Source organism: Halichoerus grypus, chromosome 13 (genome assembly GCF_964656455.1).
Source record: "Halichoerus grypus chromosome 13, mHalGry1.hap1.1, whole genome shotgun sequence".
NCBI lineage: Eukaryota > Metazoa > Chordata > Mammalia > Carnivora > Phocidae > Halichoerus > Halichoerus grypus.
In genome coordinates, this window is record NC_135724.1 from 9,089,146 (window position 1) to 9,108,463 (window position 19,318).

The window sequence follows — 19,318 nt, forward strand, 5'->3', positions numbered from 1 at the left end:
ACGGGCTGCTACAGGGTCTCTGGCACTGAAAAAGTGTGAGAGAAATGATCAGTTAAGGATTATGGAACCAAGTGACTGCTGCTGAGTCTTTGACTCTTTGTTGAAGAAAGATAATGCCTGGCTCAGAGTGATTAATCAATAGTTCAAGGCAAAATGTGAAAGCCAGATAATCTTCTTGATAACATTTAATAAAAAACCCTAGTATCCTGCAGCCAGAAGGCTAACAGAGCAGAGGAATGCTTAGGGTTTAATTTTGAGGGAGGTTTAGGATCTAATTGGAGGGTAGGGGAACTTTAGAGGGGGTTGAAATCTCAGCCTCAGCCAAGCCCCCACACCAAGTTCACGATCCTGAAACTTGACAGGGGGAACCTGAATAATGCAGGTGAAAGCCTTTAAAAGTATACATTTCACTCTTGCCCCAGGACTATATTAACTCTCCTTCCGTCGGTTGTAATATAGTTCAAAGGCGCCTGGACCATCCAGATATTCTGCAGAATGTCTCGTGGGTCCATTATGTCAATAAACATCATGCTAGGCTAATCAGACTGGATGGACAAGAAGAAATGGCAAGTATGATGATGGTCTCGATATATGCACTACCGAGAGGTGGAAACAAACTCCATGATAATTCAGGGTCCTGCCAGTGAGGTTTGTAAGAATTCAATGGGGTTGGTCATGTTGGGACTTTCCTTCCCAGCTAAGGGCAGGTTATTGTAGCTCACACCACTCAAAACTAAAAAAAGAAGCACAGAGTATGGTAGACCTCTTTGGATTGTGGCTGTAGCACATTGGTATGTAGGCATTCTGCACCGGGGTCTATTTAAGGGGTACACAGAAGGTAGCTAAATTTGATTGGGACCAAGAATAGGAAAGGCAATATGGGTCCTTTCCTTTAAAGTCTTATCAAGAGCAGGTTCTCCTTACCAATATAGTCTCCAGGAAACCCCATGTCAGCAGGAGACCCAGGCTGGGGCCCCTAAACTAGCTAATAAGCACATTGGTCAGAACCATGTTTCCTTATTAAGAAAGAGTCCAGTTTTATAAGAAATTGTATACCAGTTGAGGCTAGGTTAAACTTCAAGTTCCAACTAGTTATTCTACAAGGAAGTAAATTTACTCAGTTCTATGAGCTCTTCTGTGTTTTACCTAAAACATCCAAGTACGTCTAGACTGTAGGCTTAAAAATCTGGGGCTACTGACAGGAGAAATGTGATACCTCTGAGACTAGGTAGCAAATGGAACATCTACTGAGCTGGTGTTTTACTTGATCTTTGTCTAAGTTCATTATGTGTATATTTATATCAAGAACCACGTGCAAGGAAGATGGAAGAACATGGCACCAGCCACAATGGACCTAAGAAAACCATTGTAATGCTAGGGAGTCTACGAAACCTGAGTTCACCATTTTCAGGGGTTTGCAAAATTCATCCTCAGTATTGGGGAAGGAAATGCTTTCAGAGTGCAGCAATGGACTTTGAGAAGGTGAAACAATTTACCAGGTTTCATTTAAACACATAGAACCTCAAGTTTGCTTATCACTGGAGTCCTCACGGATCAAACCTAATCCAATTTCTAAAATGTAAAGGACCATATATATTTTTTTAAATTTTCAAACACTTAATATTAAAATACAAAAACCAAGACAAAATTATCTTAAAATGAGAAGTAAGGTGATTTTCTCAGAGAGGTGATGCACTTTTGCTCACTTTCCTTTTGCTTAATGGCATTGATCCATTAACTAGCTGACAAAGCCAGGAGTGAAACGTACAAGCCAGTCATGTATGCTAATTACTCAGCAGGTTTAAACATATGAATATAAAAGAAAGAGAACGTCTTTTTAGTTGGTGATAGGAACTTAAAAAATTACTCTTCCTTAAATTTTTTGGTATTTCTCTGTGTTGATGACCACAAACATTATTTTTAATAGTCTGTTTTTTATTGAGATGTTATGTTATTTAGGGGAAAATAATGGCCTGTTGGAAAATCAATTTATTGAAAAAAATGTTTCAAATTGACAGATATGACACTTTTTAAAAAAAGGCTGAGAGGAGCAGAGTCACACCTCCTAGAATTTGACATGTAAAATGAATGTAACTTGTAGATTTAGTGTTTTCACATACCTCACATTTCTCTATCTGAAATGTTTTCTCTTCTCTCCAGTTGCCTTTCCGTTTTAACATTTTTCTACTCATGAATTTTGCTGCAATATTTCAGAGACTCATTTAATATGTGTCCCACATCACCCAGTTGTTGTTGTTATTATAACTTTTGCAGAAGAAAATCACAATGCACAATAATTGATTTACAAGTAATCTTTTCCACATTTAAACAATATTTTCAGATCCCTTTGTTTTATTTAACTCCAACTCTCCTCCAAATGTCATAATTTTTAGTTTATTTTCTTTATTACTTTAAAAATGTTTTTATAAACAGAATTTGTATTTATTCTTCATGAATCTCAAAAGATAAAATTTCTAGAGGGATACGTGAGTCAAGGCAAACTTCAGGCAGTATGGGTGTGTTAATTTTTTTTTGCAGTTGTGAGAATTATTGTGGTTATCCTGTATTGCATCCAATTTTGAAAGTCCCTCAAGATGGGGATTTTCTTGATTGGCTTTGAAATAAATAATGCATTTTCACCAAAATGCTTCACATGCTAGAAGCACCAAATGAACAAATAATAAGAAATGGGCACTACTGTCAGTGTATAGTAAACATATACTTGCATGTGTGCTTGTGTGTTTATTTATTTATAACTTGCCCATTTAAGCAAAGATTTAAGGCTGGATCGAGTTGCATTCTACTTTAGAGGAGGGTATTTGAACTTCTCCCAATTTAATTTGTTGGAGCAAATTGCAGTGAACATTTCAGATGGGGCAAAAGCTTCTCACAAGAGAAGATAAAGTAATTTAAATATTTTGTTATTATGTCTGTAGCAATTTATTTGTTTTCTAGTTAAGAATGACTCCAGGTTTTTTTTTTTTCTTTTTCTTTTTCTTTCTTTTGTTTTATTTCTTTTTGCAACAGACCTGTGAGGGGAAGTTGGAAGCAACAGCTTAACATCTAATAAATATGCTAATAAATGTTTTCTCTTCTGCCAAGTAAAATTTTTTAAAAAGTCCCTCTTTGAGAGTAAGGTAAATGGAGTTTGGTTTCCTTAACTAAAGTCCTAGGAGTAAGATTGGGGGCTGCTCTTATTTTACATTCCTGGAAGAATTTTTATTACTCTTGAGAGTAAAATGAATGGAATTGGCTAAGGAAATCAAACTCTGAGGAATTAACAGGGACTTCTATGTTACACATCAAGGGAAGGGCCTTTAAAAGTTGAGGTATTGCTTCCAACTTCTCACTCACAGATCCTTTGTTTGAAAAGCAAGCTCTTTTGGGGGCCAAGTCAGCCTTGGTTGATGTAGATTTGTCCTGTGTCAACTTAGCTAAGCGAGTTCCCTTCTCTCAAAGTCCTAGGTGAATGTGGGCCACATTCTTGTCCTGCACCTTGTGCATGAGATTTTCATCTTTGCTCCTACGCTGGTGCGGGAGGCATGGCGTTACTGCTGCTCGACTCCAGTGTGCTGTCACTTGTCCCCTTGTGGCTGGCTGCCTCGGGTATGCCCCTCCCTCCCCCCCATCCTCCTGTCTGTGAGTGCAGGGCCAGGTGGACGTCGTGATGTGGGATGTGGTGGAGGCTCTGAGGGCCTGGACTTCAGCTCCTCTTCATAGTTTTTTATCAGAGAAGAAATGTATGTTATAGAAGATTTAGAGCATACAGAAAGCTAATAAAAAATCACCTGTAATCCCAATGCCCCATCAAACTCTTCTATGTATTTTTATGTATATTGTCTTATCAGTCATGTATATGTGCACATGTATATATGAATATACTCATGTATTTACACTTATTAAATTACATAATACGTAAAATATGAGACAATATACAAAAACATGTATCTTTACATATTCAATTGTATTTTTACACAGTTAAGATGATATGTAATATATTATAATTACATAATTAAATATTATAAAATGCCTAAATCAATTATTGATATACAGAAATAAGTATTTTTAATTGAGTTATATTGCTTATATATTTAATTTGTGCTTTTCTCATTTTAATTGATTATGAACATTTCCTCAATTCCCTAAATATATTTGAGAGTATGTTTTACATAATTGTATCCAGTTTCTTCCTTTATTTACCCGATCATCAACTGAATGGATATTCATGCTCCTTTATTTCCTATTATAAGCAACACTGTCGTAAGAAACTTTTCACATAAAATTTTGTATAGATCTGTGTTTTTTTCCTGAGAATAACTTCCAGGACTTAATGGGCATTTTCTTTAATGATCTTGATACTTAAGACTAAATTGCTCTTGTTACAGACTGAATGTTTGTTTTTCTCCCAAACTCACGGTTCTCTTTATTTTTATTTCCTTGAGTAGTGAGGAGATAAAATATTTTCCTATCTTTATTGGTCATTACCATTCTTCTCTTGTGAGCTGCACATTCTTCTCCTGAGCTTACATTTACATTGTAGTGTTTGCTTTTCCTTATGGTGAGAACTCTTTTTTATCAATGATATTAACACTTTAATTGACAGGATGTGACAAAGTAAATAAAAATATTTATTAGAGGATGAGTATGTGGTGAAATATACATAGACTATAGTTACTGTAAGTTACAATTGAATTTGAAAATGCTTGCTAACAGTTTGGCAGAGATCATAGAGCCATAAATACTTGGAAGGTTTAAGATTTGTGCTGAAATTATCCTGGTTGGCAAGATAAGGAGAAAGAATAATTGGCTGACAGAAAGGAGATAAAGACTAAGACCCAATTAAGTTTGCAGATCAACTAAAGACATAATAAGATTTTAGTCAAGTGGGAACAAGGTACCCCAGGATTAAATTGTGAAGCCTCAGATGTGGCTGACCTGGTCATGAAGTCTAATCCTCATGATGATGGCAATGACATGCAAATAAGGTTAAGATTAAATACATTTGCACACTGAGACTTTAGGAGGTATTTCAGTGAGTTTTGTGGAGCAAAAATATTTGAGACTGAAAATAAAAGATACTGTGCTAAGGTATATATTCTAGACTTTCTCAAGGTTGTGGTTAATAGATGTAAAAATTACAAGAAATGCTCTGTGCACCCAGGCTGCCTCACCTCTTCTACTTGGGTTCATGGTTGCGTGGGACTGAAGTTGTCCCTTCTGTGACTGGGGTGCTTGGATGGTTGGCAAGGGTCGAGGTACGCTGCTTCAGCTGCCTTTCCAGCCTCTCTTTGGCCATGAACTGCTTAAAACAGTGATGATTGAGACAAGCAAGTTAATACGTTGCACACACTTATTTTTCCTAATTTCCATTTGTTTTTATCTTCTTTATAGTTTGGTCACTGTTTCCTATATATTTATTTGTTTGTTGTTACATTTCAGTCATACAGAATTTGCGTGTGTGGTCAGAATTTTCTTTGTGATATCTTCCCTTGGTTATTTTTTTTTTCCACTCTACAATCATTTAGTATTAGCCTATGGTTATCTCTATGGTTTCTATTTCTATAGTATCTCTTTTTATAGCTTAGTTCTAAACTTTGATATCTTTAATAAATCTGGAAATTATTTTTATAATATGAAATGCTAATTTTATTTTCCCCCATGTATGTCAAGTTGTATATAGCATTTTAAATACTATTCTTTGTTCTCAAATTTGACATGACATATTTATCATACATTAACATATGTGTGTTTGTGGAGGGTTTTTTGCTTTCTATTTTTGTTTTCTATTCTGTTTTTTTGGGTTTTTCTTCCACTTGTATTTTCCTACTAGAATAAAGAATACTAGAATAGAGAGGTACTAGAGTACTAGAGTACTAGAATAAAGAGGAACCCTTGCTTCGATATTTAATTGTAGGACCAAAGGGAAAAAAATACAATACTCTTTTGAAGTGTACCTGGTGTTTCAACACAGCTTATCATGCTCTGTTCTTACATAGTTGTGTTTCAAACGAAGGCACACCTTTATCACAGTATGGAGAAGCCTAAGGCTGAGGTTCTCAGATATCAGCAAGCCTAAAAATTGTCTTGCATGCATGTAAAATGTGCAGAATCTTAGCTGAGTTGCCAAGGATTCCTATCCCATCAATCCAGGGTGCGGCTCTGAGACCTGCACGTTTAACAAGTATCCAGGTGATTTTGATATGAAGTCCATGGGACCAAACTTTAAAACACAATTCCTTAGGCCAAATTTTGGCTGATTCTTATAAACTCAAACCATCTCTTAGAAACAAAACAAAACATATTTGACTTTGTTCTTAAAACTGGTTTTATGGCTGAAATCTGACAATAGAATTATTTTCTCATTTATTCTGTTCAAAATAGTTTGTTTTGACATAAAGGATATTAGTGAATTGTCATTCTAAACATAAAATTTTCTCCAAAAACACAAGATCCCTTGTACCTCTACCAACAATCCTAAGGCCTTCCAATTTTAGCGCATGCCTTGAGGAATGGCTAAAGATGGCTAACTCACTAGTTTTGTCTGTGTTATGACCCAATCACAAGGTTAGGTTGATGTCAGGGAGCAATTTCCATTAAAAAAATAAGTTTTTTAGGGGCGCCTCTAGGCCTTAGGGGCCTAAGGAAGGCCTTAGGATTATTGGTAGAGGTACAAGGGACCTTGTGTTTTTTGCTTATATGTTTGTTTGTTTTTAGGTCCTACCCAGCTGTACCCTACTCTGGAACTCCAACAGCTCTTAACATTCCTCTCCAGAGATCCAGCACATCCCAGAAGGCATTTATATGGGTATTTCTCACAACTGTCTATGGATAACTATTGGCAGATGTTAAATAATGTATTTTAGCCATCTTTATCCATTCCTCAAGGCATGCGCTAAAATTGGAAGGCCTTAGGATTGTTGGTAGAGGTACAAGGGGCCTTGTGTTTTTGGAGAAAATTTTATGTGTCTCAGTCAGTTAAAGCATCTGACTCTTGATTTCAGCTCAGGTCATGATCTCAGGGCCGTGAGATGGAGTCCTGTGTCGGGCTCCCTGCACAGCAGGAAGTCTGCTTGAGATTCTCTCCCTCTCCCTCTGCCCCGCCCTCACCTCTCTCTCTCTCTCAAATAAATAAATTAATCTTAAAAAAAATAAGTTTGTAGAAAAATTGACAAGGTGATAATATATTGTCTGTAAACCATGTAACTAAACTATAATTTAGGTCTTCTAAGAGAGTAGAGTTGCTGAAGAACTACTTTTCAAAAAGAAGTCCAGAAAAAGAAAACAGAAATTCTTATTGAGAGAAAGAGAGAGAGATTGAGACTGAGAGCCCACAGCAGGTGAGAGAGCCCACTTGGAACAGGGGAGCTAGAGAACATGACTGTTCAACCCTAAGTGAAGAGCAGCAGTAAACAGTCCAACATATACTCTTGTCAAAGAGAAATTATTCCAGATAGAGATAACAATCCAGGAAGACTTTATTCAAAACTAATTGCAATAGGAGTCAAGACTATTGCAATATGAAAGAGATTGAACTTAACTCTGCTAAGAGAAAAAAACAGGAGAGTTTTTAAGTGCTGGAAAGTACTGGAGGGCATTAGGAAGGAGGTTGGTTAATGTGATTAAGCTATTTGTGTTTGTTGCTAGGCTCCTACCATCCTCAGAGACTGGGAGGTAGGGGCACTATTTTGCTTTTTTCTTTTTTTTAACGTTGTACATAAATCCCAGTTAGCTAAAATACAGTGTAATATTAATTTCAGGGTACAATATAGTGATTCAACACTTCCATACAACACCCAGTGCTCATCACAAGTGCCCTCCTTAATCCCCATCACCTATTTCACCCATCCCTCCACCCACTTCCCCTCTGGTAACCATCAGTTTGTTCTCTATAATCTGTTTCTTGGTTTCCCTCTCTCTCTCTTTTCTTGTCCTTTTGCTCATTTGTTTTGTTTCTTAAATTCCACATATGAGTGAAATCATATGATATTTGTCTTTCTCTGACTGACTGACTTCAGTTAGGATAATAATCTCTAGCTCCATCCATGTCATTGCAAATGGCAAGATTTCATTCTTTTTTAATGGCTGAATAATGTTCCATTGTGTTATATATACCAGTTCTTTTTTTTTATCCATTCATCAGTTGACAGATACTTGGGCTGTTTTCATAATTTAGCTGTTATAAATAATGCTGCTGTAATGGTGTATGCATCTCTTTGAATCAGTATTTTTGTATTCTTTGGGTAAACACCTAGCAGTGCAATTCCTGGATCATAGGGTAGTTCTATTTTTAACTGTTGGAGGAACCTCCATACTGTTTTCCAGAGTGTCTACACCAGTTTGCATCCCCACCGACAGTGTAGGAGGGTTGCCCCTTCTATGCATCGTCTCCAACACCTGTTGTTTCTTCTGTTGCTGATTTGAGCCATTCTGACAGGTGTGAGGTACTATCTCATTGAAGTTTTGATCTGTATTTCCCTGGTGGTAAGTGATGATGAACATCTTTTCATGTGTCTGTTGGCCATCTGTATGTCTTCTTTGGAGAGATGTCTCTTCATGTCTTCTGCCTATTTTTTAATTGGCTGCTAGAACTGATAAACAAATTCAGTAAAGGCACAGGATACAAAATCAACATACAGAAATCTGTTGCATTTCTATACACCAATAATGATGCAGCAGAAAAAGAAATTAAGGAATCAGTCCCATTTACAATTGCACCAAAAGCAATAAGATACCTAGGAATAAACCTAACCAAAGAGGTGAAAGACCTGTACTCTGAAAACTATAGAACACTGGGGCACTGTTTCTCTTGATGATGACATTTCAGATGGAGGGCTCCCAGGTCTTTGTGAAAGTGAGTCCTGTGCTGTAAACCTGCCTGTGAGATTTATATCTCAAAGGGGCAGAGAATGAATTTACAGTTGCAAGTTTTCTAAAGTAAATGCTCTAAGAAAAGGGAGGTCAGGAGCCTGTAGTCAAGATGACACCTGTCTATAAAGTTTAGTCAAGCTGAGGGGAACATCTTGGCCTCTATCCCTTTCTATCAACCTAGGTAACATAGCCTAACAGTTAGTAGCAAGAACAGAGAGAAGACATGAAGGTCAACAAAGAATCTAAATATCTAGTCAAAGAAAAGCAAATCCCAGCATTTATCTCCAGGACTTTTGATAGCACGGAAGCCTTTGACACAAAGTTACACAAAAAAAGGGACTCTTCAGTTTCTTTGAAGATGAGAATTTGAATTCAGTGAGAAAAATACTGAGATCATGAATAGCCGAAGTTACAGAGAGAATTAACAGATTTTAAAGGCAAGCAACATTATCAAAACTCAACATTTTTAGCTGACATGTTTGTAGTTGACATTGTCTGAATATCAAAGAAGTTAAATTATTTGTTTAATATAATATATTTAGTGGCAGAGGCAAAGTATATTATCCATTTTATTGTGGATAAGATCCATTCACTCGTTTATTCACATTCTTATTCACCTTTTTTTTTTTTTTTTCAAATGCTCTAAGGGATTTTTTTTAAATGATCACATGTCCAATATTATACTTAACTCAAATAATGAAGGAAACAATAAGATGTTACAATCAGGGCGCCTGGGTGGCTCGGTCGGTTAACCATCTGCCTTTGGCTCAGGTCATGATTCCAGGGTCCTGGGATCAAGTCCCACGTTGGGCTCCCTGCTCAGTGGGGAGTCTGCTTCTCCCTCTCCTTCTGCCCCTTGCCCCGCTCATGCTCTCTCTTAAATAAATAAATAAAATCTTTTTTAAAAAAAGATGTTACAATCAATTCAAAGAACTTTTCAAAGAACTCACATTTTGGCAGGAAAAATTGCTGAAATCCATTTACAAAGGGATACAACCCTGTTTTGTGTTCACAGTGTGATAATGGAGAACATTCTATTGCATACAATTCATGTGCATTTTATGGACAAATTTGTATTATCTTAAGTTTTCAACAAATAACAGTGTTGTAAAATAGCTCAAAGACAACAAAAGAATGGTCCTTTATAGAGTGAGATAACTCTGGAAACTCCTTTTGCCTCATTGGCTAGAACTTGAAGACAGGGACATACCTACATGATCTTTTTTCACCTTTTTGATGAAAGATGTTGAAAGTATATATATATATATATTCAATTTCATAGTCTTTCACAGGTTTTCCTGACACGGCTGCTCACTAAGTAGTTTATAGTGAAAGGTTAAAAGTGTTATAAAATAGAAATAAAATTGACAAACCCTGTTGAGGAGGAGAATATAATCCCAACTCTAAATTAATATAGTTATTTATAAACAACAAGTAAGACAGAAAGGAAAATGAGTTGTATAGTTCTAATTACTAATAAAGGTAATAATTAGACTCTCTCAGTAATGCCATCAAAAAGCAAGTCTGGTGTGCCAATGATATATTTAGCATTTTGCTCTGTTCCGTCTGCATCTACGCCAACAGCATCGAACCTTCTTTCTGCCTCTGTTATTCTCTGGTATCAGGTCCTATGCTGGCTCCCGTGCTGATTTCTGTGCTCCTTGCCCTCCCCTCTTCTGTACATGACCACCCCCATCTACCTTCATTATAATATAATATTTACTTGTAAAATGCTATATTATTACTTCTTATATAGACCCTGAAAGGTTATCCTTACTGCTTAATTATCTACACATTTTAAATAAGTATTGTAATAAGCAACTATTTGATTGGCAATTGTTTCAAATTCAAATCAGAAAAAAAGAATTCTGTAGAGTCATGTTCCCGTGGAATGGGAGAAAAAAGTTTTCCATATCTGTGTAGGTGAAGGTTCTTGAATAGCTTTAATATTTACATTCTGAGAAGACTTTCAGTGTTGTTGAAAGAACAATGATTGCTGTAGAGTACTTTTAAATACACTTGACACTTAATAAACACCTGTTTTTATTAACACTAACCTTGAGATCTCTTTCAGTAATTGAGCTCAGGATTCAATGCTTGATTATGGAATCCAAGAAGTGTATCTTAAATACTTCTCAGGATTGCTTAACAAGTAGACAAACTAGTGACAGAATATATTTCAGTTGAAATAAGTACAATGCTTAGAGTATAGCATAGGATAAATAAACCTTTCTAAAATTCTTTCTTCTTTCCTCCAATTGCCTCATTTGCTTTTATCTTTAATTTTTCTACTTTAAAAAGTCATTCTAAAAAATTACAATAATAATGCCTGCTTATTATAGCAACTTAAGCAATGAAGAAAAAGTTAATAGTCTCTTTTTTTATCAGTTAGACATGCTTTGGAAATGCAAATAGCAGAAAATGACTAATAGTCACGAATATACGTTTATTTTTCTCATATAAACAGAAGCTTTTATGTTAGCAGTGGCTGGTCTTGATTGTATCTCTGCAGTTCCTTTGGTGTGTTTCTCATGATTACAATATGATTGCTCCAAGGATCATATTTGAGTGTGTAGGGAAGGAACAATAATTTTCCCTCTGCCCTTCTAAGTTCTTGGCTGAGACCCTTGTAATAAAAAACAGATAAGCCAGATAAAAACAAAGAGAAGTTTATTAACATGTATACTTCTGTAGACATAGGGAATACTCGGGGAAAAATGAGTAATTCCTCGAGATGTCCTAAATACTGGTTTAAATACCATGTTCAGCTAAAGGCAAGAGAAAGAAAGGTATGGGAGGTTACTGGGAGAAGCAGGGTAAAGGAGGGTGAGGCGTGTTGTGCAGATTTGAGTCGGAGCCTTCCCCGTGATGAGAGTTCCCTGGGATAGAGTCATCCTCCTCTTTCTGGTATGGAGAGGAAGACGGGCTTACAGATGGCGATTTCCTTCATAAATGTAAATGTCCCTTGCAGAAGGGCGTCAGTCTGCACTATTTCCAGAGCTGCTCTTCTGTCTGCTGCTTCTCAAAATAATCAGCTCAAAATAATCCTTCGCCAAAAAGGCATGCTTTGGGATGCATATTTTGTTACCTTCAAGTTTAAGGCAAGGAAGGAGGGAGAAAGCAGTGCCGGCTGCTTCTGTCCCTTTTATTCAGAAGTCGTGGTTTCTCAGTCCCCTGACTGTCCTTTTGCCTCATTGGCTAGAACTTGAAGACAGGGACATACCTACATGCAAGCACCTGGGCAACCTGACTTCAAATATTTGTGATTAATTCTTCCCATAAGAATTTCTGCCCCGGCTAAACATGTCAATTAATTAAACCTTTCTTCATATAACTAGTTGTACAACCCTTTCATCATCATAGTTACTCATCCCAGCATATAAGTTTATTTTTTTTTAGTGTTATGACCAAAATTTGTAAGTATTGTAACTGATTTTCCTTACAGAATGTGGAAACAGGCACAGTGTAGTGAATGAGGCTAGGAGTGAACTGCAAACAACACTTCAAATGATGTCTCACCAAAGAGAATATTCCAGACCAATAGCTCCCTTCATCTGAACATGCTGCTTTTATCAATGTAGCTCAAGGCTGTACCAGCTTCTAGAAAATCAACAGGAGAATGTAAGTTGATACTGAGTTTTCTATTATCTAAAGGTGATATTCAATTTTTATAACACAATGATAAAATTATTCCAGTCTAATAATCATGTTCAAACTTATTTGCTAGATATAATCTATAAACATAATAATAATTGCAGATATGTAGTTCCTTTTCCTCTTTAAATCAGGCAAGCACATTATCTCCACTTCAGTAATTTTTATTTTTGACTTAGAGGATTTATCCTGTCATTCATGCCTGCACCCATTCACTGATTCATTTGGCAAATATTTATTGAGGTGTTACTATGTGTCAGATACTCTGACTGATGCTGGGACTGTAATTGTGAACAAAACAGATGTTGTCCCTTCTCTCCGCAGAATCCTTCTTCTAAAGTCTGGGTGGGAAGGCTGACATTACTGAGATAATTATTGTCCTTCAGTGCTGAGCGAGAAATAGATGTGAGGTGACTGCTATTGATTCTCATATATAGCCAGAGTCGGGTACCACTTTACTAGACTAACAGAGAAGTAGTCTATATTTTTTTTGTAATAATTAAAATTAAAAAAAGAAAGGATATTACTTATTCAAGGAGACACAGCAATTTAATATTAACATTTTGTTGAATATCTTGTATCTGTAAACTCTTTGCGAGAGGCACACGTTCTGTTTTTTTTAAAACATTTGTTTATTTTTTAAACATTTTTTATTTATAAGATAAGTCAATTAAGTTTATTCAAGGAAAGTGAATGGCAGGGAGAGTTAAGTGTACCCTATAACCCATAATCACATAGCACTGAAATGATCATTTAAAACTGAAATATGGGGGCGCCTGGGTGGTGCAAACGGTTAAGCATCTTACTCTTGGTTTTAGCTCAGGTCACAATCTCAGGGTCCTAGGATCCAGCCCTGTGTTGGGCTCTGCGCTCAGCAGGGGTCTACAAGTCTTTTCCCCTGGGGGCATTTGTCAAAAATCATCAGCAGCAATTGTTTAACATCAGAATTGCTTAAGGCAATGGATAACATTTGGGACAAGCAATAGACTAACTAAAAAGTTGAAGAGGAAAATCTTGGGGGTGAGATGTTTGTAAGAGCTTTGAAAAGTTCTGACATATTTATGGGAATCTAGAAGGTCACACACATGTGTAGGGCTATACACACTTGCCCTGGATTGTATGCATGCTCAGGAGAAACTTGAGAAGGCCATAAGCTCTCATCTCTGGCTTTCCTTGAGGCTTTCCATTAGGAAGTGCAGGTGAAGGTAGAGTTATCAACTGCCTGGCTCAGTGTTAGAAGCATGCCCCAACACAAACACAGAGCCCCTTGGCAAAGACTGGGCTACTTATTGGCTCCAGACATTTAAGGAAATCATTGTCTAATAATTAGTTGACCACTAAATTAATCAAGCAGATACTTCAGTGGCCACAAATGATAAAGAATAAAGATGTTAGAGAATTAGTTTAGAAAATCACTAAAGGGGCACCTGGGTGGCTCAGTCGGTTAAGCGTCTGCCTTCAGCTCAGGTCATGATCTCAGGGTCCTGGGATCGAGCCCCGCATCGGGCTCCCTGCTCAGCGGAGAGCCTGCTTCTCCCTCTCCCTCTACCACTCCTCCTGCTTGTGCTCTCTCTCTCTGTCAAAAAAATAAATAAAATCTTAAAAAAAGAAAATTACTAACAGAACAAATAGCAGCACAAAGACATAACCACAAAGACAACACCACCAGCAACACCACCAAACTTGGGCAACAGGAAAGGATCTTCTCAGGTTTGTCATATTATATTATCTAAAATGTCTGGTTTTCATCAAGAACAACAAAAATATGACACAGAAAAACAAGAAAATATGTCCTATGTAAAGGGGGGGGGAAGCAGTCAATAGAAACTATCCGTGAAGAAACCCAGACATTGGATTTACCCAACAAAAATGTAAAATTTACTATTTTAAATATAGTCAAAGAACTAAAGGAAATCATATCTAAAGAACTAAAAAAAATTATGAGAGCAATGTATCACAGAATAGAGATTATCAAGATATAGATATTATTTTAAAAAGCAAATAGAAATTCTGGAGTTGGAAAGTATAGGAACTGAAGTTAAAAGAAAAGAAAAGAAAAGAAAAGAAAAGAAAAAAAAAAAACAGCTCTCTAGCAGGCTTCCCAAGTATATTCTAGGAGGCAGAAGAAAAGAATCTGTAAAATTGAATCTTTGTCAATTGAGATTATCCAGTCTGAGGAACAAAAACAACAAAAAGAATAAAGAAAATTAACAGAGCCTCAGAGAACACGGGTGCCATCAAGCATACCAACATAGGTCTAATGGGAGTCCCAGAATGAGAGAGGAGAGAAAAAGGGGCAGAAAGAATATTTTTTAAAAACATAGGACAACAGATTATCAAATTTGATGAAAAACTTGAATCTAAGGATTCAAGAAGCTTAACAAACTCCAATAAGGTAACTGAAAAAACAAAAAGGATCCATATTTAAACACATCATAATCAAGCTGTCAAAAGCCAAAGTGAGACTATTGAAAGCAGAAAGAAAGGGCCTATTGATTATGTACTAGGGATTCTCAATAAGATTAATAGCAGATTTCTTATAAGACAAAGCCAAAAAAACCAATGGGTTGAAAAAAAAAACAAAACAAAAACAAAACAATGGGTGGATATATTAAAATTGCTAAAGTAAAAAAGACTTTCATGCAAGAATTTTATATCCAATAAAACTGACTTTCAAAAATGAGGGAGAAGTTAAGACATTACCAGATAAACAAAAAACTTAGTTTGTCACCAGCAGAAGTGTCTTACCAAAACACTAAAGGGAGTCTTTCAGGATGAAGTGAAAGGACACTAAAGGAAAAATCAAATCACTATACCAAAATAAAGACCACCAGTAAACATAACTACATAGGCAAATAAAAAATACAGTATAAATACATTACAGTTACCTCTCTGCATCAAAAGGCATAAACATTATAGCTTTTAAGAGATACTAAAAATGATTGTAGCAAGTTATACCTCCACTAGCACTTTATGTGACTTTCTATTTCTCTATAGTTTGTCCAGCACTGGATAGTAGCGATTTTAATGATTGGCAATCTGCTGAGACACATCAGAATGTCATATAGTTGTGATCATACAGTATGTAGCCTTTTCAGATTGGCTTCTTTCACTCAATAATATGCATTTAAGGTTCCTCCATGTCTTTTCATAACTTGATAGCTTATTTCTCTTTTGCATTAAATAATCCCATTACCTGGATGTATCACAGTTTATTTATCTATTCACCTATTGAAGGGCGTCTTGGTTGCTTCCATGCTTTATATTCTTTATACATATTGCTTCCAAGTTAATATAATTCCAACTATATATAAAGCTACTATAACATTAGTGTACAGGTTTTTGTGTGAACATAATTTTTCAACTCATTTTGGTCAACTAAATATCAAGGAGTGCAGTTGCTGGATCATATGGTAAGAATATGTTTAGTTTTGTAAGAAGCTCTCAACTGTCTTCCAAAGTGGCTGCTCCATTTTACAGTTTACATTTCCACCACCAAAGAATTAGAGGTTCCTCTTGCTCCATATCCTTGCCAGCGTCTGGGGTTGTCAGTGTTTTGAATTTAATAGGTGCACACTGGTACCTCCCTGTTGTTTTAATTTGTTTCCCTAATGACATAGAACTTGGAGCATGTTTTTATGCTTATTTGCCCTCTGTATATATTCTTTGCTGAGGAGTTTCTTCAGGTCTTTTGCCCTTCTTAAAAATAGGGTTGTTTGTTTTCTTAATTAATGAAAAATGTTGACTTTTAAGAATTCTATTGATATTTTGTCAACAGTTCTTTATCCTCTGTCTTATGCAAAGATTTACTCCCAGCCTGTGACTTGTCTTCTCATTCTCTTGAGTAGTTCAGTGTTGTAATTCTACATTTTTAACCCCCCAAATAAGACACTATTTTTTTTTTTCAGATTTTACTTATCTGAGACAGAGAGAGAGAGCGAGCATGCGCTTGTGAGTGCACAAGCAGGGGGAGGGGTAGAGGCAGAGGGACAAGCAGACTCCCTGCTGACCAGGGAGCCCATGCAGGGCTTGATCCCAGGACCCTGAGATCATGACCTGAGCCCAAGGCAGACGCTGAACTGACTGAGCCACCCAGGTGTCCATATTTTGAATGATATATTTGTATGTGATATTTTATGTCATAAAGTGGGCTTTCAGACTAATTGTGTTATTTTAGATGATAATTTTGTTTGTTTTGTTTTATCGGCTGCTTTGAACTTCTACTCTTTGGCTTTGATGTTACCGAGTTTTACTGTGCTGGTTTAGAAATATTTGTATTTTTGTCTATTGATTTTAAGAATTCTGGTACATTTTGCTTCTTGTCTCTGTGAATTTATGTTTTTGACATTTTGGAAGTTTTCATTTTGTTATCTATTCATATTGTATTTGGTTTCATCTTAACTCTTTGATGGGACCCTCATTAGGTAAGCATTTCTTTCTTGTTTTTCAATCTGTTTTCTGTCTCATATTCTCTGCCCCTTGCTTTCTCCTATCTTTCATCTCTGTTTTATCTCTATCTTTCTCTCCTGCAAACGAACAAACCAAACATTTCGGGTGTTTCTTCCAAGTCAATGATCTTCACTTACGCTGCCACTCACTTGTCCATCCATTGAGTTCTTAACTTATTGTAGTCTTTATTTTTACATTTTTCTTTTTCTTCCTTCAAACTTCCTGCTCTTTGTTAGACCCTTTTTATGGCCTTTTTATAAAAGAAATATATTTTATATCTTTTAACATTGGCATGCATAGCTTTATTTTATTTTCTGTATTTGATATTTTTCATAGTAAGGGGCCTAAGAATCTAAATCTATTTCTTGCTATTTTTACTGACTCTTACATGTTTGGTTTATTACTTTACATGTTTTCTGCTTTTTTTGGCTTGTGTGTTTTCAATCACAATAATATTTATGTCTATATGTTGAATTGAAAAAAAAAAAGCAGAAATACCGATCATGATGTAACACAAAGCATAGCCAAATAAAATCTTTCTTGGAACATTTGACTCAATCTGTATAAGCCATCAACAAAGCTCTTTGTTTAGTTCAAAGGGCCTTAATTTGTTTCCTTATCAACATTCAGAATAAAGCATTTGAAAGAATATGATACTTTTATGTCCAAATGTTTTGCTGCATGATCACCTCTTTTTTTTTTTTTTTAAAGATTTTATTTTTATTTATTTATTTGAGAGAGAGAGTGAGAGAGAGAGAGAGCATGAGAGCAGGGAGGGTCAGAGGGAGAAGCAGGCTCCCCGCTGAGCAGGGAGCCCCATGTGGGACTCGATCCCGGGACTCCAGGATCATGACCTGAGCCGAAGGCAGTCGCTTAACCAACTGAGCCACCCAGGCGCCCATGATCATCTCTTAATTAAAGATAATTCTGGGACACCTGGGTGGCTCAGTCAGTTAAGCATCCGACTCTTGATTTCGGCTCAGGTCATGATCTCAGGGTCCTGGGATAGAGCCCGGGAAGGGCTCTGCCCTCAGCAGGTAGTCTGCTTGAGATTCCTTCACTCCCTCTTCTTCCCCCTCTGCGCTTCCCCCTGCATGAGCTAGCTCTCTCAAATCAATCAATAAATCTTAAAAAAAAAAAAAAAAGCTAGTTTTTTTCTTAAAGGAAGAGTCACAAAAAATAGTGTTTTCCTTTTACAAAGAGACTTACTTTTTTTTTTTGGTAGTATTAGTAATTATTTGTTGATTTTTTCAAAAATGAATGATAAAATCCTTAGACTGAAAAGGGCTTGAAGAAGTGGGAATGTTTACATCTGTTTATAGAAACAGGTATAACATTGATTAAGATTTCTTTGATATTTTATGAATGGCTTTTGGCAAAACTGTATAACATTTAAAAAAATGACTAACTCTTGATTCAGTAATTCTACTTTTAGGTATTTTCACTAATATATGTGTAGCATTTTTCATCAATAAGAGAATGGTTTCTTAAAGTTGATATATCCAAACAATAGAAGACCATAAAACTACTGGAAAGTAAGCATAATTTTATTTTTATTTATTTTATTTATTTTTTATTTTTGGAATGTAAGCATGATTTTGTATCTACTGGCATGGAAATATGTCCATAATATACTAGCACAGGAAGAACATGTTTTGAACAATTATAATCTAATTTTTTAAAAACTGTACATGAAAGTAGATATACTCATCAATTATGAACAATTCCCCCTATTTTAATATAAGCCTAGGTGATTTTCCTTTCTAACTCCTTTTGCTGTAGTACCAAGGAAGTCTTTATTTACATTTTGACCTCCATTTAGCATCGTTACCATAGAAATACATAGAGAAAGAATCATTGCTCAGCCTTGGCTATCAGAATTGACTTTTGAAGTCCATGACAGAGAGAGGAGCTTTGAGAGGAACAAGGCTTTGTGTTATAAGAGCCATGATATATTGAGTTTGAAAGGCAACATTTACAACCATAAATAATAGATTTGAGAAAAAATAGATGAAATGCTAGGTGACCATATAAAGTGTAGGTAAACATGCTGAAAGATGTGTGACTTGGGGAGTTCTTAGCATCTCAGTGGACAGGACCATGAAGAGAAAGCAGTGGCAAGTAGGAAAATATATCTGGACAGCTAAATCCCAAGTGTTAATGGCAGTTACATCAGGGGTTCCTGGAGTAGAAAACTTCTTTTTCAAGTTTTTTTATTCCTATATTTTTGGCAATTTAAAATAAGTAAGAACTGCTGTGTAATCTTTTTTTCTTTTTTAAGATTTTATTTATTTATTTGACATAGAGAGACATAGCGAGAGAGGGAACACAAGCAGGGGGAGTGGGA